Raw genomic sequence first — 17,834 nt, forward strand, 5'->3', positions numbered from 1 at the left:
AGCTGTCAGTCAGTGTCTCTGATTGTGGATTGTGGATTAGTGCATTGACTTTCATTATCCTGGGCCATTGATTCTAGGGGTTGTGCAACAAAATTTCTTTCACTTTTTGCCATGGTGCAATTACTGTTATTGGGGCAATAGTTCATCCACTCATTGAGCTGTATGTCCGTTTTTTTTTTATTTTTTACTATTATTTTAAAATAAATCAGTTGTTATTTTCGGAGGTTTTGTGTAGGTTATAGCTAAAATAAATTAGACTGCAATGAACATTCAACAATGTTAGAGAAGAGTCATTCGGCACTGCTGTTAGACTGTAAGAAAGCCTAGTAGCAGAGGAGACACTGCCACATTACAGTTGTTCAATGCAGATATGTAACATCATCTGCTGCCTTTAAAATGCTGCTTTTAACTATTTTCATGTCTATGGTGGGTCTGTATCTTGCCATTGCGGTGAGCTGTTGCATTTTTTTGTGTTTTTGTGTGTTTAAAATGCTTAGACACATTTATCTCAAATTGATTTGATGTGGCAATACTGTCAAGTGGTAGACATTTCTGTATACATAAAATAATAAGAAAATATAGGCAGATATAACACATCAATTTAGCCAAGACTGAGAAAAGTTTGAGTGCAGTTCAGGTCATTTTGAAGTGTAACTGTCATTTAAATGTCACTTTTTAGGAATCAATAAGTATCACTAGTAAAAGCAATGTTTAAGAAACTCTTTTATAGGTTTTATTAAGCAAAATAGTTTCCTTCTGTACTGAAAAAGCAGTTTTGCAGACAACCCCCTTCACTTTAGAATAAGCAGGATTTCTGTGTTTATTATGGTCTACGGAGGGGAGAGGGGCCGAGGAGGATTAGTGAGCACAGAGAGGAGAAAAAGCAGCCCTGCAGAGCATATCATCCTAAAATCACAAACCACACTGACCTTTCTGACCTGTGAATCCAGCGTTTTAAGTGCCCATACAGTCTCCAAACAGCAGAGCCGTTTCTCTCCTCTTCCTGCTCACTTATTCCCCTTTGCCCCTCCCCCTCCATAAGTTATAACATGCTTAGTAAACCGGTCTTTACTTTGCCCCTTTTCTGCAAAAAAAAATGCAAATGACAGTTACACTTTAAAGAAGAACCGTTTTTTTCATATACAGTGGGCACTGGCCTCTGACTGTTAACAATAAGCACAGTTGTGGAACCTTTTTAGGGGGCTATTCTTAATAATAAGCACAGTTGTAGTTCAATTAACCCCTTGCCTCCGCAGCCTGTTTTGGCCTTAATGCCCAGGACCTATTTTTAAAATATGACCTGTCTCTCTTTATGTAGTTATAACTCTGCGAGGCTTTTAGCTATCACGGTTATTCTGAGAGTGTTTTTTTCATGACATATTCCTTTTTATGTTTGCGGTATACTTTGGTTAATACACACTTTTGTAAAAAAAAAAAAAAACACATTTGCGCAAAAATTTGAAAAATGTACAATCCTTTATATTCAAAACATGTCTACTTTATAGTGACGTCATTTGGTGAACGTCCTTTTACTTGTTAGGATGTTAGAGGGCTTTGAAATTTTGCAGCAATTTTTCAAATTTTTAGGAAAATGTCAAATTCAGATTTTTTTTTAGGTACCTGTTTAGTTCTGAAGTGGATTTGTGGGGCCTGTATGTTAGTTTCCCCCATAAATCTCTCCACTGTAAAAACTTCACCCCTCAAAGTATTCCAAATAGCATTACATAAGTTTATTAACTCTAGGTGTTTCACTGAGGTTTAAGCAAGTTGGAGGGGAAATTTAAAATTTTAATTTTTTTTTTTGTCTGATATTCTATTTTTTTCAATTCTTTTCCTCTAACACAGCAAATACTATCTGAGAAATGGAACTTACTATTTATTCTCTTATTCCAATGTTTCTAAAAATCCCCCATATGTGGCCACAGTGCGTCACCTGACTCAACCACAGGTCGCAGACATGACAGAGACCTGAGGAATTTTGGGTGGCCTTTTTTAATTTCATTTTTTAAGCCATTATACCATGTCACAGAGGCCTTGTGGTGCCAAAATATTTGTGTAAGACGTTTCCATTGGTACCATTCTGGGGCACATGTGACACCCTGATCAATATAAAAATTTTTATGAGGGGCTACGAATAGAAAACACAATTTAGCAAGTGTTGTTCAATATTTTTTTGTACGCCGTATACTATACATTACATATGACATGTTATCTTTATTCGTCAGGTCGGTACGATAACAGTGATATCCATTTTATATAGCTTTTGTTATATTTTATGACATTTATACTAAAAATACTGTTTGTGTCTTGCATATTGTAACAGTACTAATATTTTTAAATGGAGTTATGTGAAGGATTTTTTTTTTTGCGGCATAAGCTGACATTTTTAGTGGTACAACTTTTGGGTACATATGATGTTTTGATAGCGTCACAGGGAGGGATCTGGGGGAGGGGGGGAGCCGCACGGGGAGGGAGAGGGAGCAAGAGTTGGTTCGGGCGGGGGATAGGGGGGAAGCTGGATCGCGGAGGGAGATCGCGGAGGGAAAGGGAGGGAGCCGGATCGGCGTGGGGGGGACAACGGAGAGCACGGGTAGGACGGGCCAGGGGAGAAGACAGATGGGGGCCCTGGGGGCAGTGGCAGCAGGAGGAGGCACTGTGCTGCAGCCTTCTCCTGCCTCCCAATCAGCGGAAGACAGCGAATCTCCCCATAGATGCTGTGGTCGCAACAACCGCGGCACCTATGGGGTTAACTACCCAGGGGGGAGCAGGGCTCCTCTCTGGGCAGTGGCAGCGGAAGGAGGCTGTGTGAGACAGCCTCTTCCCGCTGCCAGATCTCCAGGGACGTCACGATGCAGAATGGCACTGCTTCTCATGACGTCCCTGGGCGTCATTTTGGGGGAAGCGGTTGAACAAGAACCCTTTATTTCTTAAACAATAAAAACGTTGATTATTCTCAGATTGAAAGTGTCACAATGGTGTGTCTGTGAGACTGTTTGCGCCTTCCTTGCACGGCCTCTGTCCACCCTGCTCTACAGTGATGTAGCACCCTAGGCCGCTGGCCCCCTCCTTCAAAATGGTTGACAGCTGAAGGAGGTGGGTGGTGGATAATGGACCGGTGTGAAGGCCGTGCGGATTTGGTGCTGATTGTGTCAATCTTTCTATTTCTGCCTGCATGAGCAAGAGGTCATAATCTGTGGATAGTTTCACCTCTTTTCTTGTCTTAATGACAGTCTAACAGCTACTAGCTCCTAAGCACAAATGGTCCCAAAATTGTGCCCTTGGGCAATTAGTAAAGGGTTTGGGCTTACCTAGTGTATATCTCCCTGCCTGAAGCAGCAGTTTCACCCTACACTAACAAGCAGCAGAATGGTGGTGGGACATGTGACCAAAGTTATTATACACCAGGGTCACATTTCCTGATGTGTTACTGTTCATGTATCCGCTCTTATCCACAAACACGTGGGTTCGGGCACAAATTCAAAATTTGCTGTTCACGTTTGGTCATCATATTGAATCATGAGGAATCATGACAATTCATAATGGATTCAATCCTAATCATAATTATATTTTGTAAAGAGCTGCATCTAGCAGCTGCAACTGATCCATGGTATATAATAACACATATAAAATTAATACTTGTACAGATAACATTGCGTTCAGTGTGAGATTATATGTACCTTGGACACCTATACCTATGTGTATGGACTACACTGAAGTTCAGCAACAAAAAAAATATTAAATTCAGCTCAAACAGGCTAGAACAAAAATTTAATTGAAAAAGTGCAAACTAATATATAGTATAAGTTTATCATTTACCTAGAATTTGTTGTAACATTGTTTCCAGCCTGGAGCTTCTGCATATTATTAACATAACTTATATTTCCTAACTGTGGAAGCAAGCTGGCTAATCTTTGTATCTGTAAATGCCACTGTGACTTCAATAAAGCAGTTGTCAAGCTAGTTCTTATTAAGTCAGACGGTTACATAACAGCAATAATATAAAAATCTGTACAGCTTCTGTAAGAAGAGGCGGCCATGCCACTTAAGATGGGGTATTAGTGAATGTTTTGATTTTACAGATGTAACGTATAATAGCAAACACATGGTTTGTAGTAGTCTCCTCTCCTGAAGACCTGTGATTATCTAGAAATGAGAGAATGCCATATGCTTTGTGTTCAGACAGCATGAAAAGGGTTTGCTGACTTTCCTTGGGTCACAATCCCATCTTCCTATTTGATTTTTTTTTCTGCTGTGCAATAGCCTTGTTGTTTATTATTTCTGGCTACAAGTTCTGTCTAGAAAACAAAAAGCAAAACAAAGATTAGTGATATGAGAGATAGATTAAGAAAAGGGAAAAATGCTATTAGCCAGTCTTTTTTTTTTTTCTTTTGAGACACGTGTTCAGCAGATTTTTCATTGTGGAAACCAAGGATAGGAAACACCAATTCAGTCATGGAAGTAACTTCAAAGAAGTCAGGGGAACATTTGCAAACTCAGACATGAGTTTCAGACCATTGGCGGACTGCATACTATTTGAGTCTGCCAAAGACTAAACAATGTTTTAACTAAAGCAGGAAAAAAAACAAGCCACTCCAATATACTATATCTTACCTTATGTCTTACTAAAGCCCCCATCCTTTAGCAGCAGCAGCAATATTTGATCTGTAATTATACACTTAATCATTAAATAGCAGTTTACTAAACTGAAGTCAGTCATCTTAAAAGCAGGCTCTATGAATTGCACCATTTATTAATGAGTATGTCGCTATTATGATTACGACATCCAGTCTGGCTTTATGTTTTTATATCTTAGTCTAAATAGGATTTTGCAAGGCTGATCACCATTTCAGCTTCTTGTAGTAGCCTTGAATGAATAAACAAGGAGAACATTCTAACAAACATTAGGTGCAAGGGACATAACTGTAACTGTCTCTGATGTGCCATTGTCTGTGTATATAAGGTTGTGACAATGCTGGCAGGTCACTAGAGTGCAGAACCAAGTTTCACCTTTAGCAGTTGCCTTTTATAGATACTAACAAGTAGGTCCGCTTTAACCAGAGGGCACATGGTGCACGTGCATCGGGCCTACTGGTTTAAGAGGCCCACCCTGAGCAAGGCCGGCCTTTGCTCTGTGCGACCATTGCGGTCACACAGGGCTCCAGCCGCCATACCTATGAGCGCTCGTAACGAGTGCTTATTGGTACAGGGAGCAGCAGCAGCACTGACAGATCAGGAGCCATTGGCTCCCTCCCTATCAGTCATCCTTGTGGCTACAGGCAGTGCTTTACCTGCAGTCACAAGAGGCCGCCCTCCCGTAGTGGTATCGGGGCTCGAGTGACATCACTAAGAGCCGGCACAGGGGGCTATATAACTCAGGGAGCGCACAGGGGGGCGATATACTACTGGGGGGGCACTCTTGAGGGCTGTGCACTGGGCCCACCAATGTATTAAAACAGCCCTGCTAACAACAACTCCCAATACTTAGATAACCCCCAGTAGACAGAGTAGATAGAACAGTAAGCACATATAATATGGTGGAAAAAAGGTAAATACTTACTCAATACGAGATCACCGAGGCTAAGTTCCCACAATGTAAAAATAAGGGAAAATAATGACAGTTGCTGCAGATCAGTGGACGTTATTAATGGTCATGATTACTAATAACAACCATTGTTTTCCCTTATTTTTACATTGTGTAAACATAGCAAAAAAGAAATAATCTGAAAGGAGCAGGGCCAAAAAGCACAATAAGCAAAACTCAGCAATAAACCTCAAAAAAATGCCCAATGGTAGACGCTAACTGCAACATATAAACAGATTGGACACAAGATAAAACATATGGACTATACATGACAGAAGAACAATATAAATAACACCTGAAGAGAGGTAAATCAATCCATAAGTGTCTCCCTACATTTTCCGTGCATCATATTGATACATGATGCTGGCAACAAAAGAGTCCACTGCATGGCTTCCCCGTCCATGGGTTCCCTGTTTCACAGAACATGGTTATAAACCCTAAATATAAGAATCCTATTTCCACGTTATTATTTAAGATTGGAGATTGTCAAGTGATTACAACCAGGTTCCGGGGGTGGGGAGTGGGGGTGGGGGGTTGACTTTTAATACAAAGTGTAATAATTTACTAAAGGACAAAATCTAAACAAAATGGATTGTTTTCTATGGTACATTCGTGCATCATAAAACATTGTCTATAGCATGAGAATGTAAAACATAAAATAGCAATCTGCAGTCATGTAAACTATAATGCTTATTCTTCAAGCCAGAGCTAAAATAACATGATGTAGTTTTCATTGTCTTCATGAATCAATGTATTAACATTGCTGTTTGCATTTGTTTTGTTCTGACACTTGGCAGTAACATTTCTAAACCTCTGTGTAATGATATTGTAATAAAGTAACATCCACTATAAGAAAATCTTTCATCAAGTTTTTGTGTAATTAGATACACTCTGCATTATCACCCTAGGGTATCACATAGAGGAAGCTGTAATTTACATAGGTGTAACAAAAGAAACAAGAACACATATGCATTTAATCTTTAACCCTTTCTGGCTGAATGATTTTACCAGGTATAGTAGGAGAGCAAGTGTTTTACTTCAATCTGACATATAAGGTATGTCAAGAGGATGGTTAATGCTCAGGAGCAGTGCTGGTGTCATTAACAGCTCATTCGATTGGCACACATTGCTGGTGTCCTCCTTCAGGGCTCAGATCCTGACAGTTTACCCTTTAGAGGCTGTAGTCAGTGCAACTGCACCATCTAACAGCTAGGGATGCAATCACTGGCCACAGCACTGTCCCGTCTCAGTCAGTCAGCTAGCTATTGGCTGAACGGACTGTCATTCTCATCTCAGGAGTGACAGCCCGCTCAGCCAAGTACTGACTGAGAGGGAATAGAGATTGGTTGAGCGGGCTGTAACTTTTAAGGCAAGACTGACAGCCTGTTCAGCCCATCACTGGCCATGGCGCTGTCCCATTTCAGTCAGTTATAAGCTAAGGGGGCTACTCATGCCACGTGTAATTTTACAACATATCCCCACACACACAAACACACAAAACAATGCATCAACCAGCATCACAAAAGCCTGCTAAACAACATTATAAAGTATCTACAAGCCAAAAAGACAGAAATGGCTGCACATCGCACCCATGGCTGACACGAAAGCTTATTCAGCTACATTTAAAACCAACATCAGAAGTTAGTATATAATTTGGCCAAACCATATTGCCTCATGTACCACGTGCAGGTCTTCTGATACACATGAGTCCCTAACCAAAAAACATCACTGTGCCGGTCAGCAACCACAATCCCCGCAAAACGTGTGCAAGCAGAAAAGGGGGGCCATGGAATGGCCCTGCAACCCCATTGTCACAGGACCAGACCCTAAAAGGCCCCCCCAGACCCCACAGGCGCCACCGGTGGAAAAAGTGGACGCCAAGCAACACAAGTGGTATCTCTGCCCCTCGATTTCCGGCCCTGCATGAAAGTGAAACCACAACAGAGAAAAGCATGGTTTGCAGAGTGGTGCAAGTGGTCATGAGCGAGGTGCTTACTGGGAGTCGGGCTTGCTGGGAGTGTTGGCCTGAAGAGGATAAAGAGCCCTGCTGTCCTGCTGTTCAAGATGGATGATCTGAGGAGGGTGAGAAGCCCTTGTGTCCATCTGTACTTTAGGGGTGGGCTGAGAAGGATGAGGAGCCAAGGCATATATGAATCCTTATGGGGAGGCCTGTGCAATCCACCACCATCCTACTGAGAGGCCATATTGGGCATTGAAGTTCAATTTAGTTACTTGGCTGTAGAATTCCCAGAGAGGACGTTAAGCTGTGAGTGTGCAGCATGTTCAACAGTCCCACAGAGGCTGTCAAGTTGTGTTTGTGCAGCAATGCCAGAGAAGCTGTCAAGCTGTGAACGTGCAGCACTCCCAGAAGGGCCATCAAGCTCTGAGTGTGCAGAATTCTCAGAGAGGTCATCAAGTTGTGTGCGTGCAGTAGTCCTAGAAGGGCCTTTAAGCTGTGAGCGTGCATTAGTCCCATTCAGATTGTCACTGTCTCCCGCACCAGCACCGCCGCCTTCTTCTCCACTCCTGACCAATCATACACGATTTGGACAGAGAAAGGAGAAGGAGTGGGATATCAGGAGACATGTGGAGCATCCGGACCCAGGTGAAGCATGTCCTAAAAGGAGAAAGGCAACCATTTATGATCTCAACAAATCTAAAGGGTGATGTTCTATGAAAGAACTAGTAAACGGCTGTACTGTGTTTGTTGTTAAAAGCTCTCTTAAAAAGGACCTCCTGGACTGTATGCATAACCTGAAACCTGATGAGGAGGTAGAGTATATTCCTGTGTAAGGGCCACAGGGATGGTGGGCTACCGCCATAACCCTGTCCGGGTGTGTTTCCACTTCCATTCTCTACATCCGCACAGGTGCCCAACTTAAAAAATTTGCCCACATGTCTTACGGGCCACAGGTTGACATCATCTCTTGACTCTGCCTTATGAGTCTCATGTGAAGTGCTCTCTTTGAACAGTAAAAGTTTGTGTTATGTTTTTCCTATTGTCATGAAGGGGGGGGGGTAGTTTTGTTGGGGTTTAGTGTGTTGAGACATGCCACTTAAGTGATTGCTACTGTCGTCTTTTATAAAAGGGACTTCTTATTTAAAAGGACACTATACAGATTTACAATGCCAGAAGTCTTATGTTATCTTGTCACCACTACCAAAGTCAATGGACTCTGGGGCTTTAAAGCGTAACTGTCATATTTTTTTTTATTGCAGAAATCAGTAGTATAAGCGATTTTAAGAAACCCTGTAATAGGTTTTATCAGCCAAAAAAGCTTCCTTCTGTACTCAAGAAAAAATCTCCCAGCCTCCCCCCCTGACTTCTTATCTGTGCATTATCAGGCAAAAACATCTTCATTACAGAGAAGCCAGTGAAGACGGGCTCTGCTCTCTCCATTCTATCCTTATGGAGGGGGGAGGGGCCGAGGGAGATGAGGGAGCAGGAAGAGGTGACATGAAGGTCAGCTGTTTGTAGACTGTCTGGGCACCTAAATCACAGGATTCTGGGGTCAGAAAGGTCAGTGCTTATCTATGAACTCACTGAGAGAAGATTGCAGGGTGTTGTGCTCTGCAGGACTGCTCCGTGCTCAGTCACTCCAAACAGCCCCTCCCCTCTCCATAGCCACATAATGGAGACAGAAATCCTGCTTCTTCTGAAGTGAGGGGGAGGCTGGGAGATTGCTTTTTCAGTCCAGAAGGAAACTCTTTTGGTTTATAAAACCTATTACAGAGTTTCTTATAATCGCTTGATCTGTTGATATTTAATGTTTAAAAAAAAAAATGGCCCTGAAATGACAGTTACGCTTTAAGTGTTTCCCATTGGGCAGATGACATCCCACTTTATGACTTCATATTTATACTATATAAATATACTATTTTTGTGAATATTCAGCTATGCTACTATTATCTTGCACATAAGGTAAAAGCGTGTTTGAGAAATAAATTTTTACTTATTGACCCATCTGTGGCCAGCGCCTACGTAGGTACACCACATAAGACTTTTACCCATTATACTTGACGTATGACTAAAGTCACTGTTGATAATACCTTGTCTCCCTGTTAGCTGATTTCTACTGCACCTCACCAACACCAAGGGTGTCCTTATGATCACTGACTAATTGTATGCCAGTGATCAATTAATCAATGTCCCGCGCCCTCCTGGGTGAAGTTAAATCTGTCATTCCCCTGTTATAAAACTGTCTGGAAGTAGAATAAGCATAATTTTCAATGGTTTTAGAACAGGCCACCTGACCTAACCTGATAGGTGACTCATTGGACTAATTTCACATAAGAGCGCTGTGGACAGGGTGTACTGGCACACGAATTCTCAGGACAGAAGCCATTTCACAGCTACACAGCTTACATCAGTTGTCCTAATACCTAATCAACCTTCTATAACCCTGCCTCTAAAGCTTGCCTCTTTAACCTTGGCTCTACCTGTCTCTAGCTGGTTTAAATGTATGTGTTTAGTTCACTGCACAGAAGCTGATTTGCTACAATATACGGTATAGTGAAGGAGAAAGTATGATGTGGTGGGTGGAATGCCTGGCAGCCCATTGTGACTGCAAGGGATTATGGATAACCTTTTGCACCTGCGCTTTTGCTGTAATGTAATGTACTACGTGTGGCTTCCATTTTGGACGAACTTAAGTACAAACTTTGAAAAAATTTTGTTTGCTCCCGAATGAAATTGTTTTGCAAATTAAACAAATCTCGGTTCAGTAACTTCAATTAACTCATCTGTAATATGTACCCAAAAATAGTGTCCTTACATAACTTGTTGATGAAAAAAAATAAAAAATAAAAAAAAATAACGGCTCCCAGAATATGCGCAAATACAATTTTTTTTTTTTACAATGCTTTTATTTACAAAAAAATTTGTTTATGGTGCTTAGGGTACAAACCCACTTGACGTATTTGCTGCCTGAATCAGTCTTAAAAATAAGCAGGCAAAATGCAGGTTGGCTTTATACAATTGTTCTGCGTTAAAATACGCAATTGCGTATTTTTGAAGCGTGAAGCTACATGCGTTTTTCGCACAGGTTGTTAACAACTGATGCTTTGCTAACAACAAGCTTCACGCTTCAAAAATACGCAATTACGTATTTTAATGCAGAACAATCGTATAAAGCCAACCTGCGTTTTGCCTGCTTATTTTTAAGACTGATTCACGCAGCAAATACGTCAAGTGGGTTTGTACCCTTATACTGAACTACAGAATAAAAATAATGTCATATATACAGTATTATACAGAGGACACTATTAAGAAATTATGGGTTTTTGTTTGTAATGTGGTGCTTACACCTTATAGAGAACAGAAATTCTGCTATTGTTTTCTATTTATTTTTTGTTTGTTTCACTAGATAAAAATAGAATAAAAACGCATCAGAGTGTCAACATTTTAGCACTCCAAAGCCTCTTCAAATTAATATGATGCCTACAAAATATCTTAAATTATAGGTAGTACCAAAATTTACTATCTGCTTCTTTGTGTCTGAGACCTGTGTTTAAGTCACATAACGTTCTGGGTTCTTAACACTGGAGAATGAAGGAGAAAAATTTTGAGTTGCTTTTCTCTGTCAACACCTATGTTACAGGAAAAAAGTGGAAAAAAAATATTTTTAAATTCTGATTTAATTTTGTTTTCATTTCTGTGAAACACCTGAAGTTTTAATTAACTTCTTAAATTCAATTTTAAAATTGAATACATAGTTTTGATCAAAGCGCTGAGTATAGGAAATTGGTAAGCAGCCTACCAGGGATTAGTGATGATCCGCACACCACAATACATGTATAAAAAACACTATTGATGGTTATTCTGTTCTGTAATAGCTATACAGTCAATGAATATTGTGACAACTGAATACCGCAATTGGCTATAATGAGAGGTAAAGCACACCACTTACCTCTTTTCCTAGTTGTGTACACAGGTGAACAACACCAGTACTCTTGTATATCATTACATATATAGGTACACTGTGAATATCCATTTTGGGATTTATGCTTGCTATATGAAAATGCACTAACATCTATTAAGCTATTATCACTGACTCTATATATAATGTCAAAGTATCCACTGACTGTATAGCTAGCGCGGAACAGGACAACCATAATTATAACTTTTAAAATATGGTGATTTATAGGAGTAACTAACATACAGAACCCTCAAATAAAATAAAAAATTAAAAAAGAAAATCAGATTTAGGTTTTGACAAAAACAGAATTTAATGGCAAGGAGTTAATGTATGCTCAAAAAATAGACCACATTTCTGCAATAATTTGCATTAGAAACAGATTTTAATTTTATGAAAACATGGACCAAAAATGAAGACTGTGCAGGTCACATGGCTTTGACAACAGAAAATCTAGTCATTTGTCAGTTTCTTCATACAGGTTGACTTATAAAAAATTAGCAAAATGAAGAGATCTAAGAAAAGAAGCCCCTAGAATTGTTATTTCAAGAGAAATACAAGTATTTACTAAAACAGACATGTCAGCGGTAGTGACAGGTTCTCCTTAACTACATGAACCACAACAAAGGTTTTGGTTTCTGCTCGCTTTTCATCACCCTTATCCTTGGTATACTTAAGGTTAAAGGTCAGACCTAGGGGTCATAAATATAGGTGTACTCTTAACATAATTTAGATTTGATGAAGTTCCTAGATCAGTTCATTGGATTGTCAAGTGTTTTTTTTTTTATCCTCTCAATTCTAAGCCACATGGACAGATGGTGTCTCTCCAAAAAGTAGTATTTGTAGGTGTATAATTGTACAGTATTAGCAGGAAATAAGTTTTAAGAAGTTTAAAACAACAATGTTAGGCTATGTTTACACAACGTGAGAGACTGGCCGTTCTGTGACCTGGCCGGGTCACGGAACGGCCGGTCTCTGAAAAGATCATCCCAGCCGATACTGCAGTACCTGCCGGATGATCTTTGCACCGCAGAATTCTGATGCGGGTTCATCCGTGCGCGCCCGCATCAGAGCTATCCACTGAACACTATGGAGCGAGCAGCCAGAGCCGCCCGCTCCATAGTGTGCACTGATAGAGTTTTCTGCAGCCGCTATTCAATGAATAGTGGCCACAGAAAACTGACATGTCAGTTTTCTGTGGCTGGATGGAATCCCGGCCGGAGCGTATACTATGTGTATACGCTCCGGACAGGATTCTATAGGCGACAACGGCACGTATGTTTTCGTATAAAACACCGCCGTTGTTATACGAAAACATACATAGTGTGAACATAGCCTTATACTGTAAATAAACCATCATTTAAAATAATAAAGAGAACAGAAACAAGTGCTGCCTGTGCAGTAAGAGTGTGGATTAAGGCTATGTTTACACTACATAAAAGTACGGTCGTTGTTGCAGATGGCTACGGCCGTATATTTGGCGTGGTGGAACAATGCCTGTTTCTTTATGGGATCCCGGCCGGAGCGTATACACATTGTACACGCTCCGGCTGGGATCCCATACGGGGCCACAAATAACTGACATGTCAGTTTTCTGCGGCCGGAGTTCAGTGAATTCCGGCCGCAGAAAGACCTGTCAGTTCACACAGTGAAGACTCCACGGACTCTTGTTTTGCATATTTAAATTTTTGGGGGCATCAATGGAGACTCTTGATTGAGTACTTCATTGGAGTTTTTTTCACTGTTCTCCTTGAGTTCAGCGATTACTGTGTTTTGTTGGTTGATTTGTCCTTGCCCCAACTAGCCAGAATCCTACTCCACACTGACGAGGGGCAAATACCCCGAAACGGCTGTCTGTGGATGGAAGCCTGCCTTGGCAAGCCCTTGTCATGACCGCTACACTCGTACCTTGAGTTAGACATTGACAAAAAGGGGCCACCCTGGTATGCCCCTATTTATGTTCCAATACTCGCAACCGAGTGGGACTGTGGGGGCTATTTATCAGGGTAGTGTGGTGCTCTCCCCATCATGGAGGCACCCCGTGGCAACAGGCTAGAGATATCTGGCTATCCCGTGTATCTACGGACTCTTGTTTTGCACACTGATGCAGTAGCTGTACTTCACTGGTACCCATCTCTCACCTCGTACAACGACTCCCCCTCCTCGGCTCTCTCCTTACTGCACAGCCAGCACACCCCCATGTGATTGATGGCTGTCAGGGTGTGAAGATGCACAGCACAGTGAGGATAGGTATAGCTGAACTACAGATCCCAGCCAGCCAAGAGAATGTCAGCAACAGGACAAATTGACTACTGACAGCAGTTTTGGGTGTAGACGTATAGAGTATGTGTGTAACTGGCACAGCACAGTGAGGATATGTATAGTATAGCTGAACTACAGATCCCAGCCAGCCAAGAGAATGTCAGCAACAGAACAAATCGACTACTGACAGCTGCACTACAAGTCCAAGCCAGCAGCCAAGAATAGCAAAAAAAAAAAAATGTTTAAAAAATTTTAAGCCATTAGAAGTACTGTTGGGTTCTTTGTGTCGGATTCCTGCCTAACCGTCACTATGCCTGGCCCCAGCATAGTGACTGTCGCACAATTAGGGTCTGTCATCTATTGCAGTTCCTCCAAGTCAGGGACAGTGGGCTGGGTTATGTTATGGTCATGACAAATATGAATAAGAATAAAGTTCAGAACTTTGTAAGGAACTATTCCAAAGGAAAATGTGCTCTGTATTGCCAGTGGACAGATCCATAAAATAACAGTAAACCAGTTCAATACTACTAGCTTTCTTTTTAGGAAAAAAGAAGATTAGTAAAGAGAAAAGTACAGTGATATCCCTTCTATTTGGCATCTTATAATAGAAAAAATCTTCTTTAACTAGATAGAATGTGAGATTTTACAAGACCAAACAAGTTTTATATGCACATATATATGACCCTTCAAATCTCATAATTGAACACCTCAGTTTTCATTGAATTTAGTTGGATGAAGTTGATTTTTAAGATAACTTTCTATTTTTCCATGGTCGTATTATTGTGTATACATTTTAACATTATGGTATGTGGGGCAAGGAATGTGTTCCCTCCTTTTTTTAATCATTGTTATTTATTATTATTCTTTAATTTTTCTGTTGGTCACTGCTCATAGGTCAACTTGCAGGAGAGGGGAAGACAGTGCAAACTGATGTCTCCCTTGTCCTTCCCACAGCTCCTGCTTGCAGTGGGAGTTGGTGGATAGAGAATGCTTGGAGGAGGCAGCTGTATACATATAACCCTGGGCAATACTGTATATAAGAAATGCAGAAAATGAGAATACTGCTAAGAAATTGTTGGTACCGAAGTGCCATACCAATAAGTGAAACAAATAATAAGGAGAGAGAAAGAAATAGTCAAGAGAAGTGCAAAGACTGAGTTTTCTATGTATAAATACACTGCCCCAGACTATAAATAAATAAGTATAGGCATCGTATGAAAGGGAAACTATATAAAATAGGCCTTTTGTGCTGGAGTCCTTTACAACATATGGCTATTGATTAAATTTTGTTATATCCAGTTCAAAAATAGTAACTCATTAATGAAGATAATGAAACAAGTATTTAACAAGAATTTAATCGGGATGTAAATTGCATATCATCTTGCTGTTAAAAGGTTGAACCTACACTTTCTAGACACATCTATTTTACATGCATGTTTCCTCTTAGTTTACCAGTGAGCACATTTACATAGACCATGACAGATATAGCCTTAGGTAGAAAACAAAGTTCTTGTATATAGAAAACTAACCTATGCATGACAGGTTTGTGTGCAAATATATTATCAGGTTATTAGTTTGGACATTATGTTTATTACACTATTGGAGTATTCTATTACTGACACATGCATGCGGGACCTTAACAAAGGCCCATACATCTATAGAGTCTGAGGAATGCTATTGGGGGAATGACACAAAGATTAAATTTACTTAAGGGTAAAGTATAATAAAGACAGACATTTTGTGTATAAGGCTTTCAAAATTTGTATTTACCAATGTGGATCAGATTAAAACAGTCTTCAATTGATGTGGTAGTCTACAAGGCAATAAACATTATCACAGCTGCAATATCTGTCATTATGAATGGTGTAACATATGCAAATTCAATTTGGGAATGGGACATTTTATCTGTTTTTGGTTGTTAGAATTGAAGATTGAGCATGGGAGCAGGGAAGGTTGCTTCAAAATATGCTAATACACTTATCATGCATTTAATAATAGGGAAAATAGAGCCAATGTGCACAGGAAAATGAACTTCTTGGGAAGAATAGGAGAGTACAAAGGAAGAGATTTATTGCACGGGAAGAACTTATGCATTCTATTTGAATGGCAGTTTTGCTTTTTAAACATTTCCACAATCTGATACGCTCCATGGGTCTTCAGAAAAGATGTCTAGAGCTGAATAAATGATCTTCGTTTTCAATGAAGAGGTATAATATGGCACTCTTGAGCATCTACTACATATATATTATACATGACAAATGCTAGATATAGAGGTTAATCTACTCACCACAGAAATGTAGATGCTAAAAAAACATGCTTCCATGGTAAATGTATGGCAGTGTGAGGTAGCCTATGGCTTAAAAGCACTGGATTGCCCAGATAATCAGATATCTCCCACTTTTAATGGAATTCTGTTATATAGTTTCCTTAGATTTAAATAATCACACCAAAAAATAAAAAGCATTTTTGTAAATGTAAAACAAGATTAAATGGGAACCCTGTATTGGCTTTTGTATTTTCCTGTCACTTACTTTGATTCATAAAATACTTTCCAAAGACCCTTATGGCATAGTCTGCTGTAATACAATATACTAAAGGACTGCCCAAGGCACTAACAACACTTTTCCTGTACAAGGGCAATGCCAATCCATTAAAATATGCAATTGCAGTGTTCCAGAATGTAGTGTCCTGGCACAGGTTGTCCACTAAGTCTTATGTCACCCAGGTAAAGATTACTCTGTCAAGTGTCACACAGGGGGATAAAGCTGCAAAAGCACTTTCACCCCTTGGTGTCTCACTCTCTCCTAACTGGAAGACTAACTGTAAGAGCACAGATGAAGGCTAAATGTTGCACTGTATATTATCTGTTCTGACCAATCACAGGTGCAGATGCCTCACACAGTTCCTAGCCAACTACACTTTTTCGTACTCCTCTTTCCTACATAACCCCGCCAATAGGAGGTTAGACCCAGTCACTACTATATAAGCCCTGTTAGTTACTGGTAGATGGTATGTTGGTTTTGGACAAGGGAAAAATAAAAACACAGACACAGATTCTTATGACAGAGACTCTTGCTATGATGCACTGCTAAACCTACATGAAGGGTAACCATCCTCTAGGGACCCTCTTGTCCACACTAGGTACCCTTTTAAAGCTTCAGGACAGTCGAGAGAGTGTACAGGACAAAGCAAGACAAGGTAGTAGCAAAGAAGGTACAGGACAAAGTAAGACAAACTAGTAGTTAGACAAAGCATAGTAAAGCCTAAGTATCTTACTTGTTTCTCACAGCTATCCTGGGAAGCCTTGGGAAGTCTGCTACGCCCAGTTTTAAAGGCCTGGCGCTCGTACTACCCAACCTGGTACTCCCTGAACTGGTTGGGCAGAAGGCTGTCAGATAGACATATCTATATGTGAGTATGAGTATTCTTTTACTCTTCTATTCTCAACACTAATTCCGACAGAGTACATTTATTAATTGGACAAGGCCCCCAAGACGGTCCCTATACCTACTCCCAAGACAAGCCCTACAGTACTTCTATTTTTTCTTCTACTTCTCTAGTCACTACCTCACCCACTATAGCCACAAGGACCTGTCAAGCTCTGAGTATTTTTACCTGTATTGCACTGAAGTTTGCCAGTAAAAGTCATCTTTGAATAAGTGCTGGACTCTGTCCTATTTTTGGCACTGTACCTGCACTCACACCTAGTGCTAACCCTCCAAGCGCTGGTGCCCGTGTGTCCGGAGGTGAGTACCACCACTCCTGGCCACCATGACAAGTGCCCCCAGTACAAACACCAGAGCCCACCTGCTGCATAACACTCTCAGCACCCCAGGCCATGGCATAAACCCATGTGCCACTTCTAGGTTTAAAGTACTGTATGTTAGTCAGCACTAAATGTATGCTTCTGCTGGGTTCTCCTATGATCTACTTTTTTTGGTCATAAGATGGCTTTGTTTTCCCTCTATACAGCCAGCACATTGAGGGACTATGGAGGGGTTAATTGTGTTCTATCGCTTGTAAGTGCATGATAGACTGCCAGCCGATTCCCTTCTCCTCAACCTATAAGAGGTTCT

At 40.6% G+C, this 17,834-nt stretch overlaps 1 long non-coding RNA gene across 1 annotated transcript in view; it reads right to left on the reverse strand.

Moving 5' to 3' along the window:
* Positions 1 to 3,757: 3,757 nt before the first annotated feature.
* Positions 3,758 to 17,834, reverse strand: part of LOC138784680 (uncharacterized) — a 41,684-nt gene continuing 27,607 nt past the window's right edge. The window contains exons 2-3 of the long non-coding RNA XR_011361903.1: positions 4,612 to 4,662; positions 3,758 to 4,295 (exon numbers count right to left, since the gene is read on the reverse strand). This is a non-coding gene — a long non-coding RNA (uncharacterized lncRNA). The remainder of the gene's footprint in view (positions 4,296 to 4,611; positions 4,663 to 17,834) is intronic.

Source organism: Dendropsophus ebraccatus, chromosome 2 (assembly GCF_027789765.1).
Source record: "Dendropsophus ebraccatus isolate aDenEbr1 chromosome 2, aDenEbr1.pat, whole genome shotgun sequence".
Classification (NCBI taxonomy): domain Eukaryota; kingdom Metazoa; phylum Chordata; class Amphibia; order Anura; family Hylidae; genus Dendropsophus; species Dendropsophus ebraccatus.